Source organism: Cricetulus griseus, chromosome 4 (genome assembly GCF_003668045.3).
Source record: "Cricetulus griseus strain 17A/GY chromosome 4, alternate assembly CriGri-PICRH-1.0, whole genome shotgun sequence".
Classification (NCBI taxonomy): Eukaryota; Metazoa; Chordata; class Mammalia; order Rodentia; family Cricetidae; genus Cricetulus; species Cricetulus griseus.
The window spans coordinates 7,515,730-7,537,925 of NC_048597.1; the positions used below are offsets into that span (position 1 = coordinate 7,515,730).

The following is a 22,196-nucleotide window of genomic DNA, read 5'->3' on the forward strand; positions in this document are numbered from 1 at the left end:
ATCCCTTGAGGGTGCTTGCAGAGCATCACCTCAGTGAAGTCCAAGCTCCACTGACGTGTAAGGACTGAGGTCACCAAGAGTCTTTCACAGCCACCATCTGTGTTAGGATACAGCTTTAGATCAGCTTTCTCATGGTGCAGATGGTACTGAAGCGTGTGCTCCCATGATGGCTTATGTGGCTGAATCAAATAGACTTACAACTCGGGACAAGGCATGTTAATTCTCACTGTCATCTTGACTGGATGTGGAATCAAGAGGACATATCTCTGTAAAGACAGAAGTTTAGCTGAGCTGGGAAGACTGTGAAGTATATTGCATAGGCTGGGGACCTGAGCTGCAAAAGAAAAAAGAAAGCAAACTAAACTTCCTCTGTGTCCTGACTGGGGCTCCAGTCTACGTGGGCCTTGTGTTCCCACCACCATGCCATCCTCACCACGGTGCGGCTATATAGTCTACCGTGCGCCTGGGTTCCCACCATCGTGCCATCCTCACCACGGTGCGGCTATATAGTCTACCGTGCGCCTGGGTTCCCACCACCGTGCCATCCTCACCACGGTGCGGCTATATAGTCTACCGTGCGCTTGGGTTCCCACCATCGTGCCATCCTCACCACGGTGCGGCTATATAGTCTACCGTGCGCTTGGGTTCCCACCATCGTGCCATCCTCACCACGGTGCGGCTATATAGTCTACCGTGCGCTTGGGTTCCCACCATCGTGCCATCCTCACATGGTGGATGAACTTCCTCAAACCATGAACCAAAACGACTTCCCCTCCGTCCCTAAGCTGCTTTGGGTCTGGTTATTGTCGAGAGAATGAGAAAAATAACACAAGTCCTATTTGGAGCACCAATGGCCAGGGAATTCATTAACCCCCGTTGTGACTTGACTTGAATAGCAAAAAGAAGTATTATTTTAAAATGGCATTTCTTACAGTTGGTTCACCTCGATCCACATCAAACATGCAATTACTCTGTAACGTGTCAGGAATGTCACTGAGGTGGGTTTCCTAACAAATGAGTGAGTTACTTGTATCCATCAGCACCAATTACACAGTGGTTGTTCTGGGTGAGGTACATTGTAGTAGGTTTGATTCCTCTTTTTCAGATCCCTGTTTACTATAAAATATGTGTAATTGAGAGATTAGCTAATTGAGAGTTGAATAAAAGTCTATTCGATTTATTGGCATGGAAGACAAAAGGAGAGTTAATTTAGAAGCCAAGCTCACATAACTGAATGCTGTTTAACGGGCTTGTGCTATGTCTGATGTCCACAGCCTTCAAAGGTCTTGGGTTGAATTTGCCAGATCCTCTGATTTTTTTTTTTCTTCAAGAGAAAGCACAACTCTCCAATTATGTGAGAAATAACCCAGTATTTCAATTGCGATTTGATTGTGAGATGTCCCTATAGGCTCCGGTGTTTGAGCACCTTGTCCTTAGCTGGTGGTGCTCCTTGGAAAATTCATAGAACCTTCAGGAAGTGAGGTCTTGCTGGAGGAAGTCTATCACTTGAGGCTTTTTTGTTGTTGTTTTGAGACAGGGTTTCTCTGTAGCTTTGGAGCCTATCCTGGCACTCGCTCTGGAGACCCGGCTGGCCTCGAACTGACAGAGATCTGCCTGCTTTGCCTCCCGAGTGCTGGGATTAAAGGCGTGCGCCACCACCGCCTGGCTCTCTCTGTCCCTTCTTGACTGTGTTTAGTGTGGCCTCCCACTCCTATCACTGTGCCTTCCTGCCGTGATGGAGTGCATCCCTGACACTGAAAGCCAGAATAACCTCTTCCTGCCAGGTATCTGTCACAGCAACACAGTGGATACACTTGGTCCTTCCAGTACTGGCCACAAGTGTTGGCATGGGAAGCCATAGAGAGACAAGCCACAAGAGTCACTCAGCAGAGGTGAGGTAAGCAAGGGCTTGGAGAACGTAAGAAGCTCAGAGGTTTGCCTGGACTCCTTCAGGTGTGGCCTCTTCACTGAAGATCAGCTTTCTCTTGAGGAAAGCACCCTTCTTCTGAAGGAGGAAGTCAGCTTTGGCACTTCCAGACTGGATGACAGGGCCTCTCTTGCCCTTTCTCCTTTCAGTAACAGTTTGGATGGAGTTTGTGTGCTCTCCGAGGGTTCACATACTGGAAGTTTGGTCCCCAGTGTGGTGATGCTGAGAGTTGGTGGAAGGTTGAGGAGGTGGGGTGCAGTTGACGGTGGAAGCTCATTGGGGGCACTGGCCTCCCAGGGAACTAAAATGTTCTCACGGAGCCCTGGTGACTTCTTACAATAGTGGGCCATCACAAAGCAAAGCTATCCCATGAGCTTTGTCTCCTCTGCTCCTAGCTGTTCTTTCCTGTCTCTTGAATATGAGGTAACCAGGGTGCTCACAAGAAGCAGAGCAGAAGAAGCCACTTGTTTGGGATTTTGGCCTCAAAACTGTACCCCACGTAAACGTCTTCTCTGTATTCAGTACCCACATTTGGGTGTGTTCCTATGCACACAGAAAATGGGATGACTTGCCTCCTCTCGTGCACCTTGCAAACTGATCCCCACCTGAGCTTCTGCCTCCCTGGCTTGACATTTGGCTCTCTGTCTTCTTCTGTACACTAAATTTAAGAAGACTTCCGTAGAGGGGGCCAATGTACCAGCAATACTGAATGGACACCTTCCTCATCCGTCAAAGAAGACTTTCTTGGGGAGGTTGAGGACGTGGCTTACTTGACGGAACTCGATTAGCCTGCATGATAGGTTTCATCCCTTTCGTGTCGAAAAAGTGGGATGGTGGTGGTACACACCTGTAATCCTAGCACTCAGGAAGTAGAGATGGCAGGATCAGAGATTTAATGTTGTCTTCAGCTACGTTGTGAGCTTGAGGCCAGCCCCGGCTACATGAGACTCTGACAAAAATAATAAATAGAGATATTATTTGAGGGTGGAAAAAAAACCCCTTTATATACACCTATAAAAACATGTACACAGCCATGCTTGTTGGCATATGCCTTTAGTCCCAGCACTTGGGAGGCAGAGGCAGGCAGATCTCTGTAAGTTCGAGGCCAGCCTGGTCTACCAAAGTAAGCTCCAAGATGGGCATGGCTATCAAACAGAGAGACCAGTCTCAAAAACTAAACCAAACTAAACCAAATCAAACTAAAACACACATATAGCTGGGGCTCCAGCTGAGTGACAGAGCACTGGCAAGCATGGACATGGCCTGAGGTTACATCCCCAGCCTGATAAGGGAAAGACAAAAGCACCCTCTAGTCCTGCTCTGCACCTTTTTCTCAGTTAGCACCAGTGGCTTGCTGGTTGTTGTTTTCAATAGGAGGGGTTTTGTCCTTGTTCATTAGCTGATGATTAAAAATGGATTATAACCAAGTTCAAGCAGTGCGTGTCCAGTCAAGCATTATCTCGGAGTGATAAATAGACATAAAGAAAAAAAAAAAAAAAACAGTTGCTAATGTTTTCTGTTACTGCCAGCTGCCCAAGGAAATTTCCCAGGAGTGGTAAGTCCACAGTGGAGACAGGGGCTGGGGGACTGTGCTTCGCTACACTTCTTGGTTATCAGATTTTATGTTAGAAAATCAGGGTCCTATCCGTTAGAAGAAAGCCATTTGCCCTTACAAGGTCTGGAATGTGCTTCTTGGGGACCATGTGTTTTGAGAGGATAAAAGCAACACTTGTTTCAGTGAGAAGAAGGAAAAAGTAAGGAGTGCAGCTCCCAAGGCACTGTAGATGGAGGTGTGTCACGGGCGTGGGCAGTGTGTGGGCGGTGTGGAAGGGGGCGGGGCGGGGCGTGGGCGGTGTGGAAGGGGGCGGGGCAGGGCGTGGGCTGTGTGGAAGGGGGCAGGCACGGGTGTGGGCTGTGTAGATGGAGGTGTGTCACGGGCGTGGACTGTGTGGAAGATGAGAGGGGTGGGTGGGGAGCCTGTCTTCCCAGCTGTCCACCCTGGGCCCTGGGCACCCAGCTCCTACACCTCTCCCCAGGGATCAGAATGTACACATTGACTAGTCAGGCACACATGGGGTGCACACACCAAGCCAGGCTTTGGGTTTTGTTCTCACACCTCCTGCTGTTGTTGTATCAAGGATTCAGTCAAATCCTTGTGTACAACTGAACTGTATCATCAACTTGCTCTCTCTCTCTCTCTCTTTTTTTTTGGGGGGGGGTTTCGAGACAGGGTTTCTCTGTGTAGCTTTGGAGCCTATCCTGGTACTTGCTCTGGAGAACAGGCTGGCCTCGAATTCACAGAGATCCACCTGCCTCTGTCTCCCAAGTGCTGGGATTAAAGGCGTGCGCCACCAACGCCTGGCGTCAACTCGCTCTCCTAAAAGCTTTGTTATTACATCAATTAATTTGTGTGTGCACTTGTGTGGAGTCAGAGTGTAACTTTTGAGAATGGCTTCTCTCCTTCCAACCGTATAGGTCCTGAGGGTTGAACTCAGGTCCAGACAGCATAGCGCCCTTACCTACTGAGCCATCTCGCTGGCCCTTCAGCTCTCTTAGTTTTCTATTTTGAGACATGTTCTAAGTCTCCAAGGCTGTGATCTTCTCCAGCTTCCCAAGTAGCTGGGATTGTAGGCCTGCATCACCAGGCTCTGACGTCCTCTCTTGTCTCTCCCTCCCTCCTTCTCCCTCTCTTTTCCCTGCCTCTATCCCTCCCCCTTCCCAGGCAGGGTCTTATTATGTAGCCCTGGCTGGCCTGGAATTCACTACTTAAGCCAAATTGGCCTTGTACTCCCAGTTCCGCCTACTTACATTATTCTGATCTCGGACAAGTCCTCTGGCCTTGGGCAAATTACACAGTCTTTATCACTCAGCTGGACAGTTGTCACTCCAGCAATAGGAAAGGTTGAGTTAGAAATCACTGTGATTTCAGCCCTGGGAGGCAGACACGGAGACTACAGAAAGCTCCCGTCCTGCCAGAACTATAGAGTGGAATTTTTCTCAAACAAAGCAAAATTAAACAAAAACTCCAAACCAACAGAAACTGCACAATGCAAACAAATCAGAACTGGATGTTGCAGATGATTGGCAAACCAGGAGGAAGAGAAGGAAGGAAGGCTCACCAGAGGAAGCCATGGGCTGGCAGGTCCTCCAGGAGCCTATGGAAATGGGAAGGGAAAGGGGTAAGTTTGGGAACATTTTGGGAAACCAGAAAAGTAGGCTGGGTCAATAAAAGGTAATATGCATGGCCTTCCCTTTACCTTATACCACAGGAACAGGCTTTTCAAAGAGTAGGAGAAAAGAAGCTGAGACAGCCGGGTGGTGGTGACACACACCTTTAATCCTAGCACTCAGGAGGCAGAGGCAGTCGGATCTCTGTGAGTTCAAGACCAGCCTGGTCTACAAAGCAAGTTCCAGGACAGTCAGGATTGTTACACAAGAAATCCTGTCTTGAAAAACAAAAACAGGGGCTGGAGAGATGGCTCAAAGGTTAAGAGCACCGGCTGCTCTTCCAGAGGTCCTGACTTCAATTCCCAGTAACCACATGGTAACTCACAACCATCTATAATGAGATCTGGTGCCATCTTCTGGCCTGCAGGCATACATAGAGGCAGAATGTTGTGTACATAATAAATAAATCTTTAAAAAAACAAAACAAAACAAGGGGGCTGGAGAGATGGTTCAGAGGTTAAGAGCACTGACTGTTCTTCCAAGGGTCCTGAGTTCAATTCCCAGCAACCACATGGTGGCTCGCAACCATCTGTAATGAGATCTGGTGCCCTCTTCTAACCTGCAGGCATACATGCAGATGGAACACTGTATAAATAATAAATGAAAAAATCTTAAAAAGAAAAGAAAAAGAAAAAGAAAATGCTGAGACAGAAGGACCAGTTTAAAAAAAACTACTGACTCCCCTCCCCCCAAACTAGGGGCCTAGGCTGCACTAGCGTAGGGATGGGTCCAGGCTCATTTGTAATGAAGGGACCAGCTCCCCATTTTGGCAGCCATAACAGCCAAACACGGACTCGCCTGACCTTGTCTTGGTCAGTAGGAGGTCAGATGCCTGCCTTGTGGGCAAGGAATAAATCAGAAGTTAGCTGGTGGTGTTATGCTTTACGGCTCTGGGTGTGCTTTACAGACAAGTGCACAGCAGTGACGCGCAGAGCATAGCAACCACCCTGGGAGGGCCTATGGGCCATAACAACCAGTTAACCAACACAGGGCAAGCCCTCCAAGCCTGGAGGCGCACCAATCCTGAGCCTGTGCGTACCCCTAGACACTCCCCTTACGCTGTCCTACAAGATCTCTATGCAGTGGCTTTCCTAGCCACCCGCCATGGTGGATGGTTGGGAGGCCCGAGATAACATGGGGTTAGCTCATTAAACAACTACAATAAAGCCTCGGGCAGTTTGCATCAAGCTTTCGACTCTGCCTGGTGATTGGAGTGACTGCAGTCCTGGGCTGAGATCCTGGGGCCTGAGTCTCTGGGGGTCTTTCAGTAAGGCAGCTACTGCTAGGGTTAAGGTGAGACAAACCTTAGTCGTCTCATTGTTTGGCCTGGGGAATGCCTACCCACAGGGGAAGGCCAGGAAGGCTCGGGAAAAGCTGCTAGTGGAGACTTGAGTCCTGTGTGGGGATGTGCTTGAGTAGCCAGGGGCTTTCCAGGGATGCTAAATACGCTTTGAAAGGTGATTCTGGCCTTTGCTTGAGACCAAGGACCCCAAGCCTTGTCCTGAAGGACTCACTTCCTCAACCATCCAATAGAACCCTTTGAGAAAGACATCAGCCAAGCTTTCCTTACAGTGGAGTGCACGGCGCGCAGGGTGCTCAGGAACTCACCAAAGACTTCCACCCAGGGTATGGACTTTGCTTTCAGACAGTACTTTGCACATCTTATTGTCTGTCCTCGACTCTGATGCCTTACAGCACGCGAGGCCACGCGTGCATGTACACTCACTGACAAGTGGGGGCAATGGCTGCATGTGGGCTGTTGCCCTATCCCAAGAGAGCAGGCTGATTCTGTGGCTTTCTCCATGCTAGCTTCCCTTTGCGGGGTAGAGCAGTTTCTCCAAGCATAGCGTGCTGAACTGGTGTGGCAGTATTCCAGCCCTTTCCATTCCGTTCTCTTTGAATGGGGTGGTGGTATGATAGCCAAATGTGCTCATGGGCCTGCATCCCACCCAGTGTAGGTCAGGGGACACTGCCTCAGCTGGCTTTCAGCTGGGGGTGGGGGTGGGAGTGGGGGGTGGGGAGCAGCTTTGTAATTGAAGGGAAACCCACTTGGAGCAAGATCTGGTGGCTCACAAGATGTGCCCCCGTGCTGCAGTCACTCTGGAAGGAGCTCTCTCTCTCTCCCTCCCTGTTGATGAATTAATAATCAGGACAGAATGAGCTGAAGCAGAAGAATCAAATGGGATTTCTCCCGGGGACCCCTGGCTGCGTCCTCAGTGATTGTTTTTTTTTTTTTTTTTTTTTATTTCCATCTCCTTTCTGTAAAAATGCATTTGAGATGGGGGTGGGGGGCGTTGTTTGTTTGTCCCCTTTGCCTTGGAGTTTCTGAAATATTCCACAGCATGGTTCCTGCCAATTCTGCAGAAGTGTTGCTGATCCTGTTCGCAGCCAAGTAGGAGAGTGTCTCCACAAAATGCCGTTCCAGGGAAAATAAAAGGCAATGAAGCAAATTGCAAGGAGGCACACTTAAGTTCCTTGAGTGTGACCTTGATGGTGTGGCTTTTGTTCCTTGGATGTGGCTGTCTGCACATCTGGGCTTCTCCTGTCTTTTTCTTTGTTGCTGAAGGTTGCTGATGGCTCAGAAGTTTTCCTGGACTTTAATGTCTTTTCTGGGACTTCTCACCCCTTTTCCCTGGGATAAGAACACACTAGTTAAGCCAGGCGTTGGTGTCGCACGCCTTTAATCCCAGCACTCGGGAGGCAGAGACAGGCAGATCTCTGTGAGTTCGAGGCCAGCCTGTTCTCCAGAGCGAGTGTCATGATAGGCTCCTAAGCTACAGAAAGAAACCCTGTCTCGAAAAAACCAAAACAAAACACCCCCCCCCCAAAAAAAATAGAACACACTGGTTAAACTAGTTTCTCCTACTAAAAGGAGCATACACCTTTGGCCTTTGAACATTTACTTATGGAGGATCAGGGTGGCCTTCTGATCCTTCTGCCTCCCAAATGATGGGGTTACAGGTATGCACTGCACCTGGCCGAAGCATCTGTCTATTTACCTATTAGGTTTTTTTGCTTGCTTGTCTTTTGGCACAGAACCTCAGGTGGCCTGGGCTGACTTCAAGCTCCCTGCACAGCAGAGGATGACCTTGAATGTCCACCTTCCTTCCGCTTGCTGAGTGTTGGGGTTATATGCGCGCCCCACATCACACCCACAGTCAGGAGCAGGGAGAGCATGGATGCATGCAAACTGAGCACTCAGCTAGCTTTTTGTTTTTTTCCATATAAAAAAGATGTATTTTAAAAATTGTGGCTGGCATGGTGGTGCAAGCCTTTAATTCTAGCACTCCGGAGGCAGAGTCAGGCAGGTCTCTGTGAGTTCAAGGCCAGCCTGCTCTACAAAGTGAGTTCTAGGACAGCTAGGGATGTTACACAGAGGAGCCCTGTCTCAAAACTGTGTGTGTGTGTGTGTGTGTGTGTGTGAGCGTGCGCGCACACGGGTGTGTGAGCGCATGCGCTCGAGCACTAGGGCATGCACATGCAAAGGCAGCAGGCACCTGTGGAAGACAGAGGATTTGTGTCCCCTGGAGCTGGAGTTATAGGTAGTAGAGAACACTTGACTTGGGTGCTGGAAATGGAACTTGAGTCCTCTGCAAGAGAGGTACAACTGCCAGGTAGTGGTGACATATGCCTTTAAGCGTTTAGTCCCAGCAGCTGGGAGGCAGAGGCAGGTGGATCACTGTGAGTTCAAGGCCAGTCTGGTCTACAGAGTGAGTTCCAGGACAGGCAGCGCTAGACAGAGAAACCCTGTCTTGAACAAAACCAAACCAAGACAAAAACAAACAAAACCAAAACCGAGAGAGAGAGGGGTGAGGAAGGGTGGGGTGGACAACTGCACAGCCATCTCTTTAATTCCAGCTTCCCCTACTCTAACACAGCCTAAGTCCCCAAACCAGGAGAAGGTGCCACCCTCTCTCTGGCTGGTCTTCCCACATCAATTCAGGCAGTCAAGACAATTTCCCAGAAACATTTTACCCACAGGCCAGCTGGATCTATATAAACCCTCATTGAGATTCTGGATTCCAGATTCTGTTAAGCTGACCATGAAGACTGACAGTCACAAAGGGGACTTCCTGAACCGTAAGTCTTGTTATTCTCCACAGGTCTTCGGTGGTTGGGTGAGGCTCATTTGCTTTAGGGTGTGTCATCCACTTTACACAGCTGACACAGCAAATGAGAACTCACGGGATGGGAGAGCCTATCTGGAGTCTTTATGTTGGGTCCCTAGGCTGACCTTGCCTATCATCTTGCATCCCTACCCAGAGCCATGAGGCCGGGAGTACAGGGGGAGCTCATCTTGGGGACGAGAAGAGCATTCCGTGTGTGACTCAGCCCCAGCTGCATCTGGCAAACCTTCCAACACTGAGTGGTGGGGAGGAGAGGCTGACTTGGACTTGTACTGGGGTCATGCACTAGAAATGTTCTCTGCACTCATCCCCCGCCCCCCAAACCAACCCTTCACTCTGCCGTTTACGACTATTCCATGTTCTCTTTAGATGTCAACTGTGTCCTCAGGAGACAAGATGGCCGAGCATCCTGCCAGATGGCATTTGTCTGTGTTTTTCCCACAGTATGAAGCAGCCACACACTGTTCAGGTCAGACACAAGGAACAGCATAGAAACCCACAGTAGCTTTTCAAGTTCACGAGGTTAAAAAATGGAACTAAGACTTAATTCTGTCTGCTCTAGTGCAGACTCTGAAAGCAATGCTCCCTGTAGTCAGTTGTGGTAGGTTCTGAGAGGCAAAGTCCTGGGCTAACACAAGCAAGGCTCACAGAGAGACTATGACTGGAGCCCAAATGGTGTTTCCTCTAGTGTCCATCCCTCTGTGGGTGACAGACAAAGTGTTGAACATATGTTGCTTCATTCAGTTTTTCAAATATTGGCTGGAAGGCTGTCACCTGCTTTTTTTCTTTTTGGAGATTTATTTATTTATTTTGGGTTTTTCATGACAGGATTTCTCTGTGGCTTTGGAGGCTGTCCTGGAACTAGCTCTTGTAGACCAGGCTAGTTTCAAACTCACAGGGATCCACCTGCCTCTGCCTCCTGAGTGCTGGGTTTAAAGGAGTGTGCTACCACTGCCAGGCTTACAGCCTGGTCTACAGAGCGAGTGCCAGGATATGCTCCAAAGCTGCACAGAGAAACCCTGTCTCGAAAAACCAAAAAAAAAAAAAAAAAAAAAAAAAAAGTGTTAACCTTACCAGGCAAGAATAAGACCACTACCACAATTTTTGAGTCAAATTTGAAGCAAGCTTTACTCAATAGTGGCCACGACAATAGACACTGACTGACCAGGTCTGTACCGGGACTCTCAGAGCATGGCACCCCATTACATTACATTAGTCAGAGGCTGATAAAGGCAAAGCTCACAAGGCTCCATACTTCCTGCTTCATCCAGCTGGGGCAAACATACATCCTGACTGTGTTAGCTTCCTACGTGTGATGAGCAGGCACATCCTGTGCAGTGGGGGCAACCAACCTGGTCTACAAAAGCTAAAATACTCATAGCTTCTCACCTTACAAGAACAACAGCCCCAACATTCCAGGAAGTTATCTGTCCTTGGGCAAATGGGGCTTCCAAGTTAGAGGCATTTCTGTTGTTTGTTTGTTTCTCTCTCTCTCTCTCTCTCTCTCTCTCTCTCTCTCTCTCTCTCTCTCTGTGTGTGTGTGTGTGTGTGTGTTTATTTTTTGAGACAGGGTTTCTGTGAGCAGCCCTGGCTATCCTGGAACTTGCTGTGTAGATAAGGATGGTCTCCAATTCAAAGAGATCTCCTGCCTCTGTCTCCCAAGTGCTGGGATTAAAGGTGTGGCCACCACTGCTTTGCTGTTTTATGTATTTCTTAAGCATGGTAATCTAAACTTAAAAGATAACTTTAGCCATCACAATTTCATGTGTGTGGGTCTTTTGACTAACTGCAGCACATTCGTGCAGTGCCCCATGTATGCAGGCCAGAGGAGGAAGGTTAAATCCCCTGATACTTAAGTTACAGGGGTTTTGAGCCACCCAGATCCTTCAGAAGAGCAGCGGGTGCTCTTAACCCAGAGCTATCCCTTCCATTCTTTCTTTTTAAAATAAAATTATAGGTAGGTGTGTGTGTGTGTGTGTGTGTGTGTGTGTGTGTGTGTGTGTATGTGTGTGTATGCATCAGTGTGGGTGGCTAAGGTCAAAGGTGTTGATCCCCCTGGAGCCAGAGTTACAGGTGGTTGTGAGCTGCTTGAAATGGGTGCTGGGAACTGAACTCAGGATCTTTGGAAAGGTAGCCAGGTCTCTTAATTGCTAAGCCCTTTCTCCAGACCAATCCCACATTTATAGATCAGAAACTGTAGTTTGGAGTTTCATTAATGTAGCCAAACTTAAGTCTAACTTTTGTGAGTTTGTACTCTGCTACATGTGATTTTTTTGTTTTTGTTTTTGAAGACAGGGTTTCTCTGTGTAATCTTGGCTGTTCTGGAACTCACTCTGTAGACCAGGCCTGCCTCTGCCTCTGCCTCCCAAGTGCTGGGATTAAAGGGGTATGCCACCACTGCCCAGCACATTCCATATTTTTAATGTTCCCAACATCCTATGGGTTAGATGATATGTCCAGTTTAGACTAGACACTGAGGCTTAAGATGGATGTAAACATCTGCTCAAGACTACACAGCTGCCGGGCGTTGCTGGCACACGCCTTTAATCCCAGCACTCGGGAGGCAGAGGCAGGCGGATCTCTGTGAGTTCGAGGCCAGCCTGTCTCCAGAGCGAGTGCCAGGATAGGCTCCAAAGCTACACAGAGAAACCCTGTCTCGAGCCCCCCCCCCCAAAAAAAAAGCAAGACTACACAGCTAGTGGGTGATGTTCTTGTAGCCATGGTTTCCTGAATCCTGTGTAAGGCAACGAAGTATCCAACTTCTTACCAGCATGGCTCTCACCTGCAACAATGTTACCTTCCATGCATGGCCGTCCAATGACAGCAAGCCTTTGGCCTAGTGTAGAAGAGACCCCATTGCAGGGGCTCTTGGTGTGAGCTGGCAGTTGGCTCTAGGACCTTCTGGGTATCCAAGTCTTTAGCTGCTCAAGTCCCTTTCATGGAATGGATATACCCATATGCACACTTCTCTATGTGGGAAGGAGTCTCTGCATTACTTCCGGTACTTTGTTCATTGTTTCCATTGTTGCTACCCCATATTGCTTAAGAAATGGGAGGCCGGGTTAGTTCTCCTCTGTGGCTGAATCTGAAGATGAGGAACCTGAATGTCTGGAAGACTGTCTTTTCAGGAAAAGTGCTCACCTCAAAGTACCAACGCATCTACAGCCCCACTGCCTGTCTCTCTTGTGCAGGATACCATCTGGGCAAACATTACTTTATGCCAGGTGGCAGCTACTCTTCTAAGCAGTGCTGTAGAAATTATCCATTCAGCCAGGCATTGGTGGCGCACGCCTTTAGTCCCAGCACTCCGGAGGCAAAGGCAGGCGGATCTCTGTGAGTTTGAGACCAGCCTGGTCTACAACAGCTACCTCCAGGACAGCCCCCAAAGCCACAGAGAAACCCTGTCTCAAAACTGCCCCCCCCAAGCCATCCTTACCTTTAAGCTTAGCACCAGGTAGGCAGAAGCAGGCAGATCTCTGAGTTCCAGGCCAGCCTGGTCTACAAAGTGAGTTCTAGGACAGCCAGGGACATACAGAGAAAACCCTGTCTTGAGAAAAAAACAAAAAGGAAGAGAAAAAAAGAAATTTTCCATCCTAAATGCTATTATCATTTCAGTTACACAGACAAGGAAACTGAGGCAGGAAGGTAACCTGTTCTAGCTTACAGTTTGGGTAGGTCTCGAGACTGGCAGCTTGGTTCTATTATTTCCATTTTTAAGCAGGGTCAAACCCACTGGTGAACAGCCTTGATGGCAGATTCTCTCCTCACATCCAAATGTATACATTGTATCCACATGCATAAGTACACACAGCCCTTCCCAAGATGGAGTTTATAATACAGCCACCCAGCTTCACGAAGGAAGGAGTAAGTCTTCACTGAGAAGCCGAGGCAGGGACTGGCTCAGATAAAGCTGTTTTTTTTTTTTTTTTTTTTTTTTTTTTTTAATTTCTTTGGAAAAAAAAAAAAAAAAAAAAAAGCTCCCAAATTTGACTGCAAACACTTTCTGGAGCAGGGTCACCAAGGCTGGTGGACAAGTCATTTTAAGATCTGGTATTCTAAACCTTCTCCTAAACTTAAATTTTACAATCACTTATTTCAACTCCTTATTAAATGTATCTCAAATACTGAAAATTCGTCAAGCATGTGCTCGGCACTGGGATGTGTACCCCAGGGAAGGGAGATGCCAGCTTGCAGGGTGCTCTGCTCATGTGGGAAACACCACTTTTTTTTTTTTTTTTTTGACAATCACAGCACCCACAGGAGATGGGCCATGAAAACCAGGGGTGGGCAACTAATTCTCACTGGGCATGGGAGGCTCCCCAGTGTCTCTGAGCATACCGTGCTCACCAGAAGTTCAGTAAATGCCAGCCAGCCTGGGCTCTGAAGAATGTGTAGCAACTGGTCAAAGGAGTGGAGGATGCACGTATCTGCGTGTTAGGTGACAACACTTTTCTAGTGGAGAGGTAATACACATCTACTCACCCCAGACCAAACTACAGACACCACCAAAGTCCAACTTGGTGAACCAATGAGTTTTATTGGGGTTACCTCCAGGAGCAGAAATGACGCAGAGACAGCGGCATCACCAAAGCCCACTCCAGCATGAGTGATGCTCACAAAGCTGGAGCTCGCTGCCCAGCCTGCAGGCAGCTCCACACCGTGGAGAGTCTTCTTAGTGACTCAGTTGGTCTAAATAATTTCCAGGCACCTCGGCTGGCTTTTGCCTCTTCCAGGAGGCTGGGCTGGTCTCATCTCAGTCTTGGCTCATCAGAGAGACTCTCAGCTCTAATTGCTTACTATGTCAGGGATGGCCTATTCAATCCGGTTAGTTTCCTGGACTTCCTGAAGCCTTTGGAGTTGTTTTCCTTTCCTTAAGGAGCCTCCCTGCTGGGAGGAATGTGTCAGCCACCCAGGGTACTTACACAACACTGGGGCAGAATTGAGAGGCTGAGCTTCCTGTTTAGAACAGGGTAGACCGATTTCAGGAGGTAAGGGCAGGTGGATTTCACGTGGATGCCATTGATACTCAGGTTTGGGGGTGGGAAGTGAAGGCGTCAATTTCCTTTTCTTTTGGAAATAGTTCTATTTGTAGCCAGGCTGGTCTTCAAGTCATTATCTTCCGACTCCATCATCAATCAGCCACACTATACACAAGTTCAAGGCTGGTACACAGTACAAGATAACCCTAGGGCCTGCTTTTCCCACTCCCTGGTGCAAGCTCTAAAGAGAGGGGAAGGCTCCGGTCTGGTTTCGGGAAGCGGTTTTGCTAATAGCTCCAACCTAGGCGAGTCTGTCTGTGGCTCACAACACCTTGAGAAAGGCAACCGGCCAACAACTGCTGGGATTTTACAGAGACCCAAGGCGTGTGCAAACCTCGTTGGAGTCATGTACAATGTCCAGGTGAATATGAAGCCCAAGTTCGCTTTCTGGGCATGAGCCCAGTGAGTCCTGGATTAGCCAAGACCACAGTGCCTCCCAGTCGTCTGTTTAGCATTCTCCGGCTCCCACGGGTGGGAATGCGTTAGCATTGTCTCTCACCTAAGTAAGTTCCTGTTTCTCCCCAGAGCCAGCCACGCGCCTCCCAAACTAGACCACGTGTCGCAGGTAAAGGTTTTTGGCTCTTCGCCTCCCCCATTCTCCCCCCTCCCCCTTCCTCTCTGCCTTAGGTAGCAGGAAAATCCTTTACCTCGGACCAATCCCACTGCCGCCGAGCCGCGCGCGCGCGCCAACTCCAGCTCATTCGCGGACGTCATTGGCCACCTCCACCTATGCACGGTGACAGGCAGCCTCAAGGACCTATTGGAGGAGAAGGCGGAGGCCACCCGGCCCTCCCGAAGCTGCTTTGTTAAGGGCTCCCTCGCTGTGGCCGGCGCCTGCACGCCTCGCCATCCTTGCCGCGGTTTCTCCGGGTTGCGCCGCCAGGGTCTGGTGCGAAGGCACCCGGGAGTGTGCATCGCCAGCATCCCTCCAGCCACAGCGCCCACCCGGGGCCGGACGCCGCTCAGGTGTCCAGCGTGCGCCTCTTGTCACTCTCCAGCCCAACTCCGAACGCCCCGCTCCTGTATTCTCCGCCTCCGATTGGCTGCCCGGAGGCGGAGCGATTGTCCGCAGCTCCAATCGGAGTGCGGTTTCCCACGGGCTTCCGAGGCCCCGCCCCCGAGGCCGCTGGCCCAGGAGCCCTGACAGATCCCATTGGCAGACGGCGAGCGGGCCGAAGGGCTGAGCAGCGCCGCTGCTGTCGGGCGCGCAGCTCTGCAGCGCGGATAACGCTTCGGCGCCCGCACCCCCAGGGGCCCAGCGGCCCCGCATTGTGCCGGGCCGGGTCACCGAGGGCCTGGATGAACGTCCCAGGTGAGTACTGCGGGCCTACGCGGGGCCGGCCGGCTGGCCAGAGGCTCCACGAGGGATGGCCGTGCGAATGCCCGGAGCCGCGGTGCCCGTGGCGGGCACGTCCCGACTCCCATCTCTCGCACACTGGGGCTCCCGGTGGGTCCTAGCTCCCCCAGATCGGGCTTTGCTTGTATTGTTTTCGTGTGCACTCACTTGGGAGGTGTGGTGATCTGGGGAGAGAAGGCATATCTCCGTCGCGCAAAGGAGCGTCCAGGAACCAGGCGAGACAGCGGAGCTCAGGTGCCGGCGCCGAAGGCGAGTGACAGCGTCCAGACCTTGGTATTCGATCTTTCTGGCAGCAGGAGGTCAGCGTCGACCCGCGGCGGCCTCATCTCTCTATATTTATCGGCTGATTTTTAATCAACTTCGGGAAGGGCGTGCGTGCGTGTGTGCCTGGGTCTATCTGTGTGTGTCCCGGTCCCCGACCTGGGCACTTACGGGCCTGGCCTTTCGCCAACGCTGCCGGGTGTTCACCTTGGCTCTCCGTGCTGCGCTCCGGGTCGGGCACACCGCGGGAGAGCCGTGGAGGCGGGCACACAGGGCGAAGGACCTGCGGTGGGCTAGGGAGGGGGCATTTAAAGCAGCATCCTACGTGTGGGCAGACAATGACTGGTCCAGGCGGTGGGGCAGTGCTTCGCGTCCGCGCTTTGCATCCCATCCGGGTCTGGTCCTCTTCTCCCGCTCTGCTGCTCCTATGCCTGTGCACCGTGAGGCTGGTCACCCGGCTGGGGACCCGCGTGGGGCCCGCTTTTGTTTACAGACCTCGCCATTGGACGAGAGGTACGCTGTCAGGCCGGGCCACTGCCGCCTGCCCCTTCGAGTCAGAAGTTGATGGGTGTCTTCAGGTGACGTCCCCTCCCCGGGTCATAGGCCCTAAGCTTCAGGGGAAAGACCCGACTCTGCGCCTTCGCACCAGCCCCGCCCCGCTCACTCAGATCTTCTGCATCCAGAGGCTCTGATGTCTCTGGCCCAGCTGGGTCAAGATGGGCTGTCCAGGCACAGACCTCACTACGCATATCTCTTTTTAGTCGCATCCTCCAGCCATCCCCCAGGATCAGATAGACTTAGATAGAACCCAATCAGTCTTTTTCCTGCGTGGTGGCTGGCAGGTTTTGAAGGACGCTCGCGAGCCCTTGGGAACACTGCAATCCACGTCTGCTTCTGTGGTACCCATGTGGTCCCGTGCAGCATCTGGGCGGCATCCAGGTGTCAGAGCGTCCGGTGCATGCTGACTTGGCATGTACTTTGAAAGCCGCAACCAAGCTGGAGAGCCTGTGTCTGAGGTCGTGAGACTCCGGGCTTCCAGTTCCTGCTGAATGCCGATTACCAACTGGGTGATTCCTGGCAGAGCCACCTAATCTCTCAGAGCCTCAGTTTGTGCCTCTGTACAGTGGAGATGCGGTTCCTCTTGAGGACAGTGGTGGTGATGAAATGACAGCATAAATGAACTTGCATGATACAGAGACAACCTCGCCATTGGACGAGAGGTACGCTGTCAGGCCGGGAAACATTGAAGTTATGTTGCTTGTTTGTTAGAGGAAATCTGTTACACACAGAGAGTAGCTCTCTCTCTCCTTCCATTTTACGGGTTTTCCTCTCTTTCTATACCCTTGCCATCAAACGAGGCACAAGGACTCCTCTTTTCAAACCCAACAAGACTCGTTTTACTTGGTCTTTTCTTTTCGGAGGCTGTCCTGGAGCTAGCTCTTGTAGACCAGGCTGGTCTCGAACTCACAGAGATCCGCCTGCCTCTGCTTCCCAAGTGCTGGTACTAAAGGCGTGTGGCACCACTGCCCGGCTGTTTTATTGGTCTTAGATTTAATTATTCTTTTCTAATCTCTTGTGGTGCCTTTTATGTGTGTGAATTTCCACTGTGTTGTAGTTGTTTCTTCAAGGCTGTGTGAAGCCCAGACTTGGGGCCTGGAGGTGGAAAAATCCATGGAGGTGGGAAACCTTTGCTGTTGAGCCAACAGCAGCTTACAAAGCAATGAGTGCTGGGAACAAGGGCCATTTGAACAAAGGGCTGTCTGAAGAGAGGAAGGAACACTTCTAGCAGGGGTGAAATTTAAATTATGTCTTGTAAAAGTTTGGAACCTAACTAGGTTCTAGAGTAGGCTCTTGCACGGAGTTGCAAGAGCTGGGGTCTGAGTGGAACGTATTGAAGTTGCTAGGTAGTTATCTTTGAATAGAGGCAAATAAAGGCACTGTCAGGGGTGATGGGGGGAGGAGGGGGCTGTCTAAGCGGGGAAGGGGGAAGGGGAGAATTGGTTTCATTGAATATATCCAAGCACTGTCAGTGTGTTTTGACTTGGATTTCCTGTTCTGCTCCTTCACCAGTGGTTTTCTCTAGGCAAACATGAGAAGCCAGTTTCATGTTGAGGAAAAAAAAAATGCAAATCAAAGAACAAGTCATAATCACATAGTTAAAAACAAAACAAAACAAAACAAAAAAACCACAAACCCCCAGGACTCTTGGCAGATTTTATGGCATCATTGAAAAAAGTCCTTCTTGTTTTAGCACCCTTTGGTTGTTGGGACAAATTATTGAGCTAGGTACCACATTGCAGTCTTTGAATGCAGACCCCAGAGGCCTTTGCTAGCCAAAGCAAGCAAGCAAACATAAACCAGGCGAGGGCTTTGCAGTCTGCCCAAAGGTTGCAGGAGGAACTCCTACCCACAGTTGTACACCACCCCCACGGCCCCCTCCACCCCCCAACCCTGATGTCTAAACTCCCGGTCCTGAGTGTGTCCACCTAAATGGAGAATGGCTGCCTCCAGCCCCCATGTGATGTTGAAGTGAACAGGCTGTTAGCATTATTACTGGACACCTATTAGTCAATGTGATAATCTGTTTAAATTTCTACTCCCAGGAAGGGTCCAGTCCTTTCTGAGCTCCCCTGAGAATTCTGCAGCTCTTTGGGATGCAGAAGCCTATACTCCACCCGCCTGCTGTTGTCTAGGGATCCAAGGGGAGCCAGGTCAGGAAATCTCATTAGCTGACAGTTTAACTACACTCCAGTGCTCATCCAAAGCACTAGGACAAAGACTTCTGCCTTCTGCATTCCCCCCGCTCTAACTTCATCTAAGCCAAGTGGGAAAGCTGTGCTGGTCCCAACTTTTCACTCAAATTTCTGAGGTTGGTGAGAACCCTATATTTTCTGGTCACCCCCCCCCCCCCACACACACACAGAGAGAGAGAGAGAGAGAGAGAGAGAGAGAGAGAGAGAGAGAGAGAGAGAGAGAGCTGCTTTTCTAAATTGAGGGAACAGGTACAGAGTATATGTTATTATTATTTTTTTGGTTGGTTTTTTTTTTTTTTTGCCTTTTTGTTTTCTGGGTGTTTATTCACCTTCAATAAAAGATCAGTAAAAATCAGATCCACAAGGCCATGGCTCTCTTTTTCTCCCATCCTAATTACTTCAAGCCTTCTGTCAGCATTGTATTTTATGTAACTTGGTGCCACAGGAGAAAAAAAGGTCTTTTAACATCATTGTAGGCCACACCACTTACTTGAGAATATTAAAGAAAAATAAAAGAGGCACTCAGAAATTAAACGGTCCCCAGCAAGGAGCAGACTGAGAAGGGAAACAATGTTCCAGTGTAAATGTGTACAAGAAGTTAATAGTTAGGCACAGCTTCCCCTCTGTACCCTTCCCAACCTCTGGCACCTTCTTCCACACCCTTCCAGCATAAGACTTTCTCTGTTCCCCGTCTTCAGGGACCTCATTAAGCAATTCACAGGGGCCTGGGCTGAAAGTATGGGCAGTACGAGAGATTCCTCCAGGGCTGGTAGATCCTTCTAGAAGACCTCACAGGTCTTTTGTTAGCTGGAATAGTCTCTCTCCCAGGTGCCCAGAGCTCATGCATTCTGATGCAGGGCAGTGGAGTAAGAGGGCTGGGCTCTCTGTGTAGAAGTTGAGCCGTAGGGAGTAGGTACTGTGTTGCCAGCGTGTGAGAAGGTGGCTTTCAAGAGTAGATCAGTTGTCTGCATTTGAAGGAGATTAAACAGAGTGATGATTCATGGAGAGGCTGTGGGAGGCTCTGGCAGCTGAGCAGAGCCTCTGCTTCAGAATGGGCCGAGGTCTTTGGGGCTGGGTCTGTCCTGCCATAAACCTTTCTTTCTATAAAGTGGGACTTAGATTGAGGTGGGAGGTGTTGGGGGGCGGTATCCCAACATTTTTGAAGCCTAGGAAGACTGAAGTATGATATGAAAAGTGCCTGATATTTTCTGCTGGGAACATTTTAAGTTGTGAAGTAGGAACAAGGGGAAGGGGGGCTTAAATGAAACAAAACAGAACAAAATACTTCCCCAAAACAACCAACATTGATTCGTTCCGTGGAGTCATTGAAGATGCAGGGCCCAGTGTACAGTTTTACTTGCCACAGTTTCAATTCCTCTTTGCTCATTGTTGTCCCAAAACATTAAGCATAAGATTCTAGGGACAATTTGTAAAGTTATCACTGTGATAACTGTTTTGAGATGTGGTTTCTGACTGAGAGTACCTGACTGACTGTCTTTGAACTCATCGTTCTGTCACTGTAGTCCTGGCTCAGCCTCCGGAATGCTGGGGTTTAACTGGGAAGATTCTTAAGTTTTAAATTACCTTAACCAAAGTATGTGTTCGATTATTCTATTTATTTATTATTTGTTTTTGAAGTGCTTGTGTTCCCACCCAAGGCCTTTCGTACACTGACTTCGGCCATTAGCCACACCCCTGGACAAATTGTATCAGTTAGAAATTCTGATTTCTCCTTGCTTCCCTCCCTCCTTTCTGAGTCAGAATCTCACTTTGAAGTCCTGGCTGTCTTGGAACTCACGATGTAGACTAGGCTGGACTCAGAGTCATGGAGATCTGTCTGTCTCTGCCTTCCGAGTGCTGGGATTAAAGCTTCTGAGTGCATTGGCCAGGTGTGGTAGTGCCCACCTTTAATCTCAGTACGTTTACTGAGAATTTCCCCCGATGTCTGTTTACAGTTAAATTTAGCATGGGACTGTGCTGGAACAGACTGTGTGTGTGTGTGTGTGTGTGTGTGTGTGTGTGTGTGTGGTTGTATCATGGAGCTATCTGTTGGTCAGTTTGGTTTGGGACTGCCCCTGTGCAGAGGTCTCAGAACTAGTTTGTCCCCTGCAGGTACCCATGTGTATGGGGCAGATAGGAGCAGTGGGTTTGAGCTCACACCTGACTTGGGATAGATGTGGGGTAGAAGGGCTTCTAGGCTGAGGACATTTAGTTGCTTTTCCTTAGAAGCCCCAAACACACTTCTGCGGCCATGTGGGAAGACAGGATATCCTGTAGAAACAGGCTGCCTTTGTGAAGCCTGCCACTACCTCTCCCTGACACATTCCCATCTTCCTTAGAGCCCTGAACCTCGTAAACACAGATCAAGTCTACTTCCTGCTCCAGATTTCCTGTGCCAGCTCTGCAGAGGTGATAATGGGCCCAGAAACCTGGCCAGGCAGCCCAGGATGTGGAAGGCCTATGGGGGGAGGCCCAGTCCCGCAGTGTTCCCTGTGGAGGTCTGGGCCTGTGGAAATGAGTGGGTGGGGAGGAGAGCTGGAGGTGGAGGGATACTTGTTTGGACTGGTGTGTGAATGGCCCCGAGGGAGGCTTGCTTGCCTTACAGGCTGTTCCTGTCCCCCTACTTATTGAAGGCTCCAGGGTCTGTGGGCAGAGATCTCAGCCTGGCCTTCCCAGGCTTTCTTCAAAACTCACAACCTTTTCTCTGTGATACCTGTATTCCCAGCCCTGTTTTGTTTTGTTTTGTTTTGTTTTGAGACATTCTTGCTCTGTAGCAAGACTGACCTCCCAAGAGCTGGAATTACAGATTACAGGTGTGTGCGCCACACTGGGCTCACAGTCTCCTCATCCACCCCTCGGCACCTGGGCTGGATGGCATGCGTGTGATTGGCTGTATTCTGGAAGTGATGATTTCCAGTGGGAATGGTCTCTGGGGACTCCTGGGTTGGGTCCTAGTCACTTTGGGTCCTAGTCACTTTTCAGGAACATAGACCATGTGCTGTAGGGCACTGGCTGCCCTTAAACTCAAGACACTCTTGCCTCAGTCTCCCTACCGCCAGGATCGCAAGTATGTGCCACTATGTATGGCTTAGCTTAATTTTTCTCGCATTTGTATATGTGTGTCTCATCTCTGTGTGTGTGCTGCGTGTTTGTAGTGTAGTGTATGGTTGGCTTCATGAGTATTCAGCTGTTCCTGACTGTGTGTCAGGAGACCAGAGGTGGAAATCAAATGTTTTTTATCCCTTTATTTATAATCAAGGTTGAGTCTCTTCTGAGCCTGGAGCTTGCTTTGGGTAGTCCAGCCTGCCCTGGGGAATCCTTTGTCATCTCTCCATTGAGCACTGGGATTGCAGGTCAGTTGTCATAGGTGAGCTTTTATGTGCGTGCCAGGGAACCAACAATGGTCCTTACACTTGTGTGGCAAATACTTTATTATCAACTGAGCTGTCTGTTGCATATTGTGTTTTGAGCATCACTCCTGTGGTGTCATGCGTCTGTAATCCA

The 22,196-nt window shown here is 49.8% G+C and overlaps 1 protein-coding gene across 1 annotated transcript in view; it reads left to right on the forward strand.

Annotated features, from left to right (window-relative positions):
* Nucleotides 1-15,106: 15,106 nt before the first annotated feature.
* Nucleotides 15,107-22,196, forward strand: part of Tiam1 (TIAM Rac1 associated GEF 1) — a 342,013-nt gene continuing 334,923 nt past the window's right edge. The window contains exon 1 of the mRNA XM_027415559.2: nucleotides 15,107-15,633. The gene's annotated coding sequence lies outside the window, so the exon portion shown is untranslated. The remainder of the gene's footprint in view (nucleotides 15,634-22,196) is intronic.